We start from the raw sequence: 13,385 nt of genomic DNA on the forward strand, positions 1-13,385 counted from the left end.
GTGGGAGTATCCAGCCCAAATGTGGCTATGGTTGGGTCTACAAGGTGACAAGACTACATCAGGCTAGTATCCGGGACCACTGTCAGCAAGCCTGCCACCTGGATGCAGACTTGGCCTCTTAAAATGACCCTTTTCAGTCTTCACCTCTACTAGGCTTTCACAGCCTCCTACCTCCCAATGGATCCCAAAGTTCCCAGAAAGGCACTTCTGTCCACAGATGACTACCAAGTTAGTGTTCTTATGGCGGAATACAAGTAGGGGACCTCTTATTTCATTACCTTGCTAACATCACATCCAGCTGCTATGGATTAAGATTCAACTTGCCTGTATTATTAAGTTAAGCTTTCTTTTCTTGAAAATCTACTAACTTTATAATTTTAAAATTGCTCTGCAACCACAGATATTTTGACAAATAAACAAGGAATCTGATTTTCTAAGGAATTATGTTATATAACCACTGTCAACTACTACAGCTGAACAAATTAACATGGTTTCTACCATATTAATTGAAGAACAGACACTGGTTCTGTCGGATGGATGGTTATATGGAATAATTTGTCATCAGGAAGCCTGCTTCATCAAACAGATAATATAAGTGAGACTATTTTGTAAATTACAATTTACTATATTATACTAGCTTGAATTATTACCATTGATAGAAGTGTTAGTAGGAATGAATAACATTATTATTAATAACTCTTATCATTACCATGAGGGGTGAGCAACCATTTACCATAGTCCACGGTTGAATAAGAATAAGTAATATACAAGCAACATTATTTAGCTGTGAAGTGCACTGAAATCTTTTTTCTGGTCTTTTCAACGAATTATACCTCAGTGAGTTGCTTGTATTTCTCAGCATTTTCTCAGTCCAGTAATTGTGGTTATTTTTGAAAGGTACTTTCAGCATTTTCAAGCAAGTATGTTTCACATTTTAACATGATTTTGAATAAATGATGGATCTAATTGTTCAACATGCAAATAAAATTTTTTGAGGCTGTAAAGTAACTCTCCATATTTACATTTCATTTTTGAGACATTTAGTAAAATAACAATACTAAATGATTTGCTTTACTTGAAGCTCTTGTAAAAACTTTTGTCATATTACAGAATATACTCCTAATGGCAGTAAGAGAGGAATCCTTATTTTATAGACTATCATGATCACGCTTCACAGAAAACAGTAGCTGTACAAACTCTACACTGCACTGTTTTGGGAAAAAAAAAATTGCTTCAAATCAGGCATGACTTCAAGCACAGCAGAGAAATGAGGAAGAAGGTGTTATAAAAATTTCCTTTGGGAACTATTGGTTTCATCCTATTTTTCCCAATTGACTCATATACAAAGATTTGAGCTGGGCATCGGGCCAAGGCAAAGACTAAAATCAGACCACAGAAGCAGAAACACACTCAGATTGCAGATAAAAATCAATGAGATGACCAAAAATAATTCCAAAAGAAGATAACCTGAACAGATCTAAAAAATTAAAAAAAAAATTTACACAAAAGAATTAGTTCCAAAAGAATTACCAGACTAGGTACTTGAGCTCACCACATAAAGTCAGTTTTGTTGTAACAGTTGTTTTAAATAGTGAATTTGTTCCAACATGATTGAAATACTAAGGAGAAAAATTTAGCATATCCAGAATTTTGTGTTTACTTGAAATGTAATTTCATCTGTAAGAAATACTTGGTGATGGCAGAAAACTGCACCCAGCTGAACAAAGATGGTAGAAATACACAATACAAAGACACACACACACACATCCTTCCAGCCACCCCAGTTCGGTGTGAATTGTGAGCCACATACACCCACAAATGGTGTTACAACTTTTTCTGTATTTCAGCTAAGCCTACTTTCACTACTTTGAGATAACTCTTTTCTAACTTTCATTCCATAAGCAAAGCTTCAAGTCTTTTTTTAAAATGTGTAAATGCAATATTTATTGCAGTATTCATATATTTTATATAAATCTATGCTTCCATTTTTATGAGGTTTCAACTTTTTCCCATAATTCTTACAGTGTTTTATTGAATCATTTTTCATAGTAGGTGATTTTTAAGAATATGTGTCACATTATAAACTGACAATACTGAAAAAAAGTATAATTACAATGCTATATAAAACATTCAAGAAATATTCACTCATCCCTAAGATATTTCAGTATTTCCTAGGCAAGAAATATGGAAAGTCAGAAAATCATTTAATGTAGACAATACTATCAATATGACTAGCCAATAGGATTTTGATACAAAAATTATTTATGCAACACAGAGTTATTTTTACTCAGATATTTCTTTTTGGAAAAAACAAACAGGTATTTTAAGCCTAGTTTTTCTCTATACAGCTTTAAAAAGTTTTTCAGTTTTTTCCTATAAGGTCAAGTTGAGATTTTTAAGAACCTCATTATTAACTTGCAAGAAATGTATACAACTTGAGTTTTTCAAGAGAGTCAAACTTCTAGTGCCTGTTAATAAAGTAATAAAGCCACACAATATAATACAACCAATGATCTAACATAAATTTCATAATGCTAAACAAGCTACTAGCAAATCAATGGAATTCAAGTGCATAATAGAACAGTTACTAATTATAGGAATAGATTAATATCTTAGCAGTAGGTGTCAGTATAATGTTATAGGTATAACTATGTGAACAAAAGAAGAGTAAGAATGTGATCTAACTCAAATGATTTTAATAAAATTCAATACCATTCTCAAATAATTTTGATAAAATTCAATGCCATTCCTTAGTTTAAAAAAAAAAAACTTGCAGAGATAATTACTGTTCAGCTTTATACTTCAAAACATCAGAAATTCCTTGCTAAAGGTGGGAACACTATGTTTCATAGCATCAGTAATAATTTCATTCTTCAAGTCCTAAAGCAGAGAAGTGATAAAGCAAAAACAACTATCATTTTTTAGACATTCACTACATTTCAAAAATATTCACTTAAAAAAACAGAAGAGAACAAGCAACTGAAAAATATTTATATTATTGTTTGTTAAATGACTGTTCCCAGGCACCAAATGAATGGATTATTTAATGGATGTGGGAACCATTAACCAAATCATTAACAACAGTAAAGAAAGGAAAGAATGACTAACTTGCAATATGCTTTTAAATAAACTACATTTTTATAGAAATACATGCAAAATAACTAAATTATCAGAGACAAAAAAAAAAAAACAAACAAATCTTGTTAACTGAAAGGGAACAAATTATTTATTAAAAGGCTGGATTCCTCCCAAAATAAGACTCCAATGGGGCTGAGAATTGAAAATAAATTTAATGAAATGATAAAGAAGTTCAAGTAGAAAATTAACAATGAGCCAAGAATTTTTATAAAAAGTCTTAAGAAAGTATTTGGATTATCATATTTAAATAATAAAAAAGTTGTATAATAGTATAGTAGCATGCATGCTATATACATGCTATTTATATAAACATAGAGGGCAAGACATAACTTAGAGATATGCTTTTAAAATAAATTTGGGCTTCCCAGGTGGCGCTAGTGGTAAAGAATCCACCTGTCAATACAGAAGATTCATGAGATGTGGGTTCAATCCCTGGGTTGGGAAGATCCCCTGGAGTAGGAAATAGCAACTCACTCCAGTATTCTTGCCTGGAAAATTCCATGAACAGAGGAGGCTGGCAGGCTACAGTCCATGGGATCACAAAGAGTCAGACACATCTGAACACACACTATATAACATTTACTAGTTGATAAACCACCAAGTCAATAAACAGAATGTATTACTTAGTAAATGCTAATAGGGAACTGAAGAGGTGTTAGGAAAATAAACAACTCCCATATCACGCTAGAATAAATTTCAGATAGATTAAAGCACTGAACTATTTTTTAAATCTTAGAAACACTAGAAGAAAAAAAAAAAATCCTAGAAAAAAGTATCCAAGGAAAAGTTGTCTCTATTCCTTAGATAAAAAACAGGTTTCTAAGTATAAAAGTAAATATATCACAGAAATCTATGTTTAAAGAAAATAGCAAAAAAGATGACAAACTGAGGAATCATTTGATACTCAAAAATGAAAACTCATTCAGAAAGCTTTTTAAGAATAATATTAAAAGCACAAAAGAAAAACGGGTCGGCATTAATTATACTGATTAATGTATAAAATGTATAATGTGTAAAAATTAATGTAAAATTAATGTATATAAGGATAAATGATAAACACAGGAAAAAGAAAACCTTACTACTAACTAATGTAAATACAAAGAAAGTCGATCAAAAGCAATTTTGAATTTACTAATTTAGTAAATAGTTTAAAATGTTTGGGCTTCCCCGATAGCTTAGTTGGTAAAGAATCTGCCTGCAATGCAGGTGACCGTGGTTTGATTCTTGGGTGGGGCAGATCCTCTGGAGAAGGGATAGGCTACCTACTCTAGTATTCTTGGATTTCCCTTGTGGCTCAGCTGATAAAGAATCCACCTGCAATGTGCGAGACCTGGGTTCGATCCCTGGGTTGGGAAGATCCACTGGAGAAGGGAAAGGCTACCCACCCCAGTATTCTGGCCTAGAGAACCCCATGGACTCTATTGTCCATGGGGTCTCAAAGAGTCAGACACGACTGAGAAACTTTCACTTAAAATGTTAAGCACTAAATACTGATGATGTAACAAGACAGGTCCTCTCATATTCCACTAGTGAGGCATTATTATTTTACTATGGTTACCAAGAATGAATGACTTAAACTACAGAAGTTTATTCTCTCTCAGCTTTGAAAAGAGGATGTCAGAAATCAAGGTGTTAGCAGGGTTGGCTTATAATGGCTATCTTTTCTATATACTTTCAAATGGTCTTCCTGCTGTATGTCTATATCCTAACATGGGCCACCCATATGACCTCATCTTTTCTACTGACCACTTTACATGCCCAATCTCCAAATATAACCATGTTCTGAGGTACTTGGGGTTAAGATTTCAATGTATGAATTATGGGGTTGAGGCACAATTCAGCCCATATGGTGTGTCAAAATAAAAATTACACTGGCCAAGGAAGACTGTGATCACAGCTTTTATAACAGAATAGAGGCCAGAGTTAAGTCTGAACTCAACTCCTCTGAAAGGAAGGGCTGGAGAATTTTAAGAGATGGAGCAAGAGGATCTTCGGCCACCTTACTAACTGGCTTCACCCAAGGGAAAAATATCTTCAATTATTTTTATGACAGGAGACAGAGCACCTATCTTCCATGATGATTACATTTTAGAGGGATAGCCCCCAAGCCTTTGAGAAACACAGTCCTGAAAGAAAAAACTGTCAAAGATCTTTAAGAAGATGTACATCTCAATGGGAAAATAAAGAATGAACAATTACAAATTTTCTACAGTAAACACTCTAAGAAAAGGTAATTCAAGGATCCAGGGTCAGGAAGTAGACTGTCTACAGTTTAATGAGTCTGAGGAAAAGGTAAAGCCCAGCTTAGTGGGGAGTGGTGGTGGGGGGTTACTTTACTTTCTTTTCAGCATTTTGAAAGCTGTATCTAAGTTCTTATCAACTGATTTCCTCTGAAACATTCATTTAATTTGTGAAATGCTACTCCAAGGGGGGAATAATTTAAAAGCATATAAAGAATTGTGTTTTCAAGGTGAAACAGGAGAGAAGGGGGCAGGACATAAACTTTAAAAGAAAAACATTGCCCAAAAACAAGACATAAACTGATTAGAACCAATGAGGTCCAAGATGGCAGACAAGTCAAATTCCACTAGACCTTGAGCCTGAGAACACACTCTTAACACATCAGCAACCTAAATGACGCACTCACCAGCATCACGACAGTTCTGAGGTCAGTCATCAAAGACCAAGAAGTGGGTGGTGGGCCAGTTCCTGGAAATCCCTGCCCCTTCCCTGAAACAGTTTAAATAATCTTCCCATTCTTTAGCCTATAAAATTAGCCAGCCCATAACGCCTAACCACCCCATATTTCGAGCCTCCTCTCACCTTCTGAGATGCCCCACACTCTATCTGTGGCATATGCTTCTCTGCAAATAAATCCACCAGGGCCCAAAAGTGGGCTCTTGTGTAACACTTGGAAATAAATTGTCCAAGGAGACACATACGCTGACAAAGCACGAGAATTTTTGGAAAGGGATGCCCGGGAGGACAGCAGTAGAGTAATGGAACCCAGAACTGCTCTGCCACCTCGTCTCCCAACCCTGGCTTTAATGGTGATGGGATTAAGTTTCCCAGTTGTCTTTAGCCAATCATTCTGACTCGGAGTCCTTCCTGGTGGTGCACACCTTGTTCAGCCAAGATGGATGGCAGTGAGGATTCTGTGACATGGCTCGACATGTAGCGTCATTTTTGACCTTTCCTGAACTCTCCCTGTTGGTGGTGGCTTATTAGTTCCACGTTCCTTACAAGGACCTCCTGTCATAAAACAACTCAGGCAAATGGTTACTATGGTGCCTGGCCAGGGTGGGCAGTTTCAGTCAGTGTGCTTCCCATAACAACTTTATCTCTCACTGAATTCTTTCTGCAATGAGAAAGAACTTGAGCTTTATTAAGTCCTGAAACCAGGTGTGTGATCTCGGTTGGAAAACACGAGTTTTGGCCAGGTTTGAGTCTGGGCTGTGTGGGTTTAGTCCCAATCTGAGGTATGTAGTTTCAGAAGCATTATTCATAATACTGAATAACTGTAAACTCCTTACTTAAATTTAAAAAATACACAAATAATTTATTCTGATTGTCAGGGGAGTATATAATTTCCTCAATTCTGTCTCACTGCAGCAAAGATTTGAAACAGTGGACCAGTGTTACAGCTCAGTTTTATTCAAAAAACAAAGGTTAGTATACCCTCGAGGTGTGAGGGCAGGATGACCCCAAAGGAGAGGCCTCAATTCGTCTTGGCTTCCTCTTTTTATATGTTTTGTCTCCTCCCCTACTTGAGCCTGCCCTAAGCCAACTGGGCTGGTCAAGAAGGAAGCGTGTTTGTTTCACCTGAAGTTCTCACTCTGGTCTGTGGATTTACTTTTGTTCTGTTTTCTTGGGCTTCCCCCTTCCTTTTTCTTTTAGCCACCACCATTTTGGACTCTTTCTTCCTATTCCATCTACCTAACATGATATTTACCACAAAATATGATCTAACTACTACCAATATGGTTTACTAGAAATTTTTCATATAGAAAATATGCATGATTTCTTTTTAAGAAAAAACAAATACAAACATTGTACACAGTATAATCTGATCTGCAAATACATTTTACATATATACAAATGTACACGCACAGAATCAGAGACCAGATAGATTTGAAGGAAACTCAAAAATATTTACAGTACTGACCTACTTGTTAGAGAACTATAATACTTTTACATTTATTTTTATGTATTTCCAATTTTTAAATATAACATAAGCAAGTCAAGAAAAAGTAAAATAAACACAATACCAATGAAACAGACTAATTTAAAAAGCAGGTAGAAGAGCAGAACATATTATAGTAGTGAAGGGGAGCAGAATTTGTCACTCCAAAATATGCTTCTTTGGCATAAAATTATTTTTAAGCACAGCAGATCTAGCAAAAACTCAGAAAACTGAGACATTATCCTTTTATAAGAAAATTTTACATTTATGAGGGAAATTTCCCTTTGTAAGAATGCCTTCTTCATTATCTCAGGAAGAAGGGGATTAGCAAAATGGTAAAAACTCTTTTATTAATAAAGTGGGCAGGGACTTAAATCTTCATGACAATCATACCTGTGCTTACTCAGCTTTGCGTACTCATCTCCCATAACTGAATCTCTCCTCACCCCAATCTCAACACTTCCTTCTCTTTAGCTTGCAATAGTATTTAACATAAAGGCTTGGACCATAGAAGGAGTTACTTTTCCTGGGTAACTCCCACATATACAAGACATATATATGTTTTATTAAACTTCTGTTCTTGTACTGTTAATCTGATATTTATAAGGTGGAGTGGGGAGGTGGGCCCCAGCCAAGAACTTAGATGGATAGAGGGAAGATTATTTTTTCTCCCCACATTAGTATTTTAGAAATAGCTCTCTAATGGCTAGATTTATGGACTAGATTTCAAAACTGAAAGCAAGTTAATAGACTAAGAGCTAACTGCTAGTATATTCTTAGCTTCTAAGCCCAGAAGTGAAGGAACATTGTTAATATTTTAAAATTGAAAGAATTTTTTCAAATTCATTTTCTCTTGCATCATTTTACTCTTGTTCGATGCATCTGAGGCATGATGGGGTTTCAGAGTTCTCTGCCCTCTACATTTTTTGTCCCACTCAATCACCTTGTGTTGTGGGAAGGAAATGTTTCAGCAATGTGCCAGAGCTGGCTTATACCAACTTAAAACAGTCCACTGTGAATATCTCTTTCTGAACATCACTTCACAGTGATGTCAAGTTGGAAGTGTGGAATCTGCAATGATGGAATTATTTGCACCAGGGACGGGAGCATGCTTTCCCCCTTAAGTATCACTTGTTAAACATTTATCAGTGCACCCAATTTTAGTATGATGATATATCAAAGTAATGCAATGAAAAGCAATCAGTAATATTTTAAAAGATATATATTTTTTAAATTTATTTTTTATTGAAGGATAGTTGCTTTACAGAATTTTGCTGTTTTCTGTCAAACCTCAACATGAATAAGCCATAGGTATACATATATCCCCTCCCTTTTGAAACTCCCTCCCATCCCCCTCCCCATCCCACCTCTGTAGGTTGACACAGAGCCCCTGTTTGAGTTTCCTGAGCCATACAGCAAATTCCTTAGGCTATCTATTCAACAAATGGTTATGTAAGTTTCCATGTTACTCTTTCCATACATCTCACCCTCTCCTCCTCTCCCCTCATGCCCATAAGTCTATTCTCTATGTCTGTTTCTCCATTGTTGCCCTGATAATAAATTCTTCAGTACCATTTTTCTAGATTCCGTATATATATGTTAGAATATGGTATTGGTCTTTCTTTTACTGACTCACTTCACTCTGTATAATAGGTTCTAGGTCCATCCACCTCATTAGAACTGACTCAAATGCATTCCTTTTAATGACTGAGTAATACTCCATTGTGTATATATACCACAACTTCTTTATCAATTCATCTATTGATGGACATCTAGGTTGCTTCCATGTTCTAGTTAATGAAAATAGTGCAGCAATTAACAATGGGATACATGTGTCTCTTTCAATTTCTGTTTCCTCAGGGTATATGCCTAGGAGTGGGATTGCTGGGTCATATGGTGGTTTTACTCCTAGTTTTTTTAAGGAATCTCCATACCATCTTCCATAGTGGCTGTATCAATTTACATTCCCACCAACAGTGCAAGAGGGTTCCCTTTTCTCCACACCCTTTCCAGCATTTATTGTTTGTAGACTTGTGATGAGGCCCATTCTGACCAGTGTGAGGTGATATCTCATTGTAGTTTTGATTTGAATTCTCTAATAATGAGCGATGTTGAGCATCTTTTCATGTGTTTGTTAGCCATCTGTATGTCTTCTTTGGAGAAATGTCTGTTTAGGTCTTGTTCCCACTTTTTGATTGGGTTGTTTGTTTTTCTGGCATTGAGTTGTATGAGCTGTTTGTATATTTTTGAAATTAATCCTTTGTCAGTTGTTTCATTTGCTATTATTTTCTCCCATTCTGAGGGTTCTCTTTTCACCTGGCTTATAGTTTCCTTTGCTGTGCAAAAGCTTTTAAGTTTAATCAGGTCCCACTTGTTTACTTTTGTTTTCATTTCTGCTACTCTAGGAGGTGGGTCATAGAGGATCTTGCTTTGACTTCTGTCATTGAGTGTTCTGTCTATGTTTTCCTCTAAGAGTTTTATAGTTTCTGGTCTTACATGTAGGTGGTCTTTAATCCATTTTGAGTTTATCCTTGTGTATGGTGTTAGGAAGTGTTCTAATTTCATTCTTTTACATGTAGCTGTCCAGTTTTCCCAGCATCATTTACTGAAGAGGCTGTCTTTGCCCCATTGTATATTCTTGCCTCCTTTGTCAAAAATAAGCTACCCATAAGTGCATGGGTTTACTTCTTGGATTCCTATCTTGTTCCATTTGTCCATATTTCTGTCTTTGTGCCAGTACCATACTGTCTTGATGACTGCAGCTCTGTAATATAACCTGAAGTCAGGAAGTTTGATTCTTCCAGCTCCATTCTTCTTTTTCAAGACTGCTTTGGCTCTTTGGGGTCTTTTGTGTTTCCATATGAATTGTGAATTTTTTTGTTCTAGTTCTGTGAAAAATGCCATTGGTAATTTAATAGGGATTGCATTGAATCTGTAGATTGCATTTGGTAGTATAGTCATTTTCACAATATTGATTCTTCCTACCCAGGAACATGGAAATCTCTCCATCTGTTTATGTCATCTTCAATTTCTAGAAATAAATACATTTGTCTTCTATATGCTATTTAGATTGAAGATCCAAGGTAACTGGGGGTTGCAGACATAAATTCAAAAGACAGCTGCATGAAACAATTTTCTTGGAGAAACCCAAGGTTGTCCGGAGATTAAACTCCATGGGAGAGAGGAAGACCAAGAGGATGGTTTCAAGTCACTTGTGTAAGAAGATTTGCATTGGTTAAAAAGGAAATGGAAGAAAACAGTCAACCAATGATCATATGACCCCATAAATCAACAAATGATCAAAAATCCTATAAATCAAGAGAATATGGTTTTAATCAAGCAGGTCCATATGGGCGCTTCCCAGGATAGGCTCTTTCCCCATATCCTCTGCTTAAGCTCTTCTCTGAAGTACCTGAAGGATAGTATTTGATGCAGATTTTCTGAGTTGTTTTACAGATATCACACACACACACACACACACACACACACACACACACCCCAAATGGAAGATGTTAACTACTTGATGACCATTAGCACAGAGCCCCAGGCCTCCTGGAGCCTAAGGATTGATAAAGTTAAACTCTGTGACACCACCCTGTTACCTCACCATCAGCCAACAAAAGAACTGTGCACGATTTGATCGTGTACCTTGCAACCTTCCTCTCCCTGACCTGGCTTTTAAAAATGCTTTGCCTGAAACCCTTTAGGGAGCTTGGGATTTTCAGAGCATGAGTCACCCATTTCCTTGTATAGCCCTGCAATAAACCTTCCTCTGCCCCAAACTCTGACATTTTGGTTGTTTGGCCTCACTATATTTCGGGCAAACTTGTGCTAACCCTGGGATTACTCGTTAATTATTCTTATTCAATTATTATTCTTATCACTTTAAGAACTCGGAGAGCTTCAGTGTGGTCTCAAGGAGTCTTATATTTCATAGAACCTAGCAAGCTGCAATATACCTAATAGGTACAAAATAGATAACTCTCAAACAGAATTGAACAAGATGGAATTCCCCCCCCGCCCCCGGCTTTTCTTTTTACAGTATCTGATAAGACTTTATTGACATGGAGTTTTATCAAGATTTAAAGGGAATAAATCCTGTCTTAAAAGAATCCTAATTGACAAATCAATTTAAACAATGTTCTAAAATGCAAAATCTGTTCACTCATTTCCATATCAAAACCACTTTACAGCTTGCCACTGTCAATGAGACGAGTTTCAAAATTCTTAGCATAATTCATTAGACAATTCATAACCTGGTTCTGCTAACCTTCCAAACTTTTCAGATTGTAGCCACATAATACCTCCCTTAACCCCTATATATTGCCCAGATCCTCACCCACACCAGAGTAGATTCACTGAATAGATTCTGTATTCATAGAGCAAACTAAAAGTTTCCTTCCCACAGCCCAAATCACCTGGATTTTTAAGTTATAAATCTGCATCCTTTAAAACTCAAGTTCTGCAAGATGAGACTATATTCATCCTTTACAATGCTTGCCCCATATACTGTGGAGACATACAGGAAATATTTTAAAAGAATGAATGAATATTTAAGGAGTACTTATAGTCTTCAGGGAAAGAAAAACTAGTACTTAGTTACAAAATATAATTTCTCTGATATTTATTCTTTTCAGGTTATGAATGAAGTCATATTACTAAGAAAATGCGCAAAGGTCCGCAGATAGTTAATGGAGTTTAAATCCAGCACTTTGCTTTTATATTACTCTGCTAATTCAAACAAAAATCCCTTTATGTTTTGGCTAGAATCCATCGCTGCCATTTCAGACTAACCTTGTAAACTGTTACAGGGATCAACAAAATCTGACTCTTCATTGAATGTGTTTTTTATTTTAACCTCTGCTTCCAGTTGCTTTTGTTTACTAAAAGGATACTGTCTATACATAATGGCCTGCCTCAGGGAACTGTGCCCATCTGCCTGAATGTTAAACCAAACTGCCTTTGTTCAAGGAAATAGTCTGATCCTGTCCACTGTGAATGGCTACTGGAGGACGAAATTAATACATTCCCTCTCTGAGGCTGGCCATTCCAGGAGACCTCTGCAAGACTCATGACCTTTTTACTTTACTACCTCTTCCTTCTCTCTGTTTTATAAAAGAACCTGGCATCCAGACTCTGACAAGATTGTTATTTTGAGACATTAGTCTGTCATCTTCTCGGTCTGCCAGCTTTCCAAATAAAGTTATTAATCCTTGTCTCAACACCTAGTCTCCAATTTAATGGCCTGTAGTGCAATGAACAGAGTGAGCTTGGACTTGATAAAACAGACACTCTCCTTTCCTTACTCAGAAAATCGAGACAAAAAAAGATGATTAAGTTTTTAGTGAAAATATCTCTAAATTAGACTTACTATATATATTATGGCTTAACTCTATGAGGGAATGTATGTCTGTGTGTAAATACATATACAGAAGTAGACAGATGCATATTCACAAGCCAAACTGAAAGGAAGATAAAGCAAATAAGAACAAAAATCTTTAAAATTGAAAAAAAGAAAGATTTTTGTCAATTTCTAGAGTAAACTGATTAACCTGCCTCTTCTCCCTCGAAGTCTAAACCACATCATTCTGCCTAGCTGAAACAAGTGATGTTCTCTATTGATTAAAAATGAGAAGAGAAGTGTGGCTAAATCTGTGCACTTCAATCAAGGCTCATTTTTCTTGAGAATGACCCAACATTTACTTCTGCATGAATGTGCCTAGCAGGCAGTTCCATACACAGTTTTTAATAGGGTGAATGTCTATTGCCAGACATCTGTTCTGAACCTATCTTTATTGTAGTTACTCCAACTAATTGCATTATTTTGGTAAACAGAAGAAAGCAATTTAAAATGACATCTATCTGGATCAGTCCCAAACTAATCAGTTTTTTTTTTTTTCCCCTTTCCCAAAAGATGTAAAAACAGATGTTTCTGTTATTCTCCCCTGATACTACATATCTTTTTATTATGGAATCAATTAGATTTCCTTTTTCTGCTTTTAACTGATACTACTACTTGCAATCTTATATAGAACTAGTTTTAAAACATTGAAACTTGAAATTA

This window comes from Dama dama, chromosome 18, assembly GCF_033118175.1.
Source record: "Dama dama isolate Ldn47 chromosome 18, ASM3311817v1, whole genome shotgun sequence".
Lineage (NCBI taxonomy): Eukaryota > Metazoa > Chordata > Mammalia > Artiodactyla > Cervidae > Dama > Dama dama.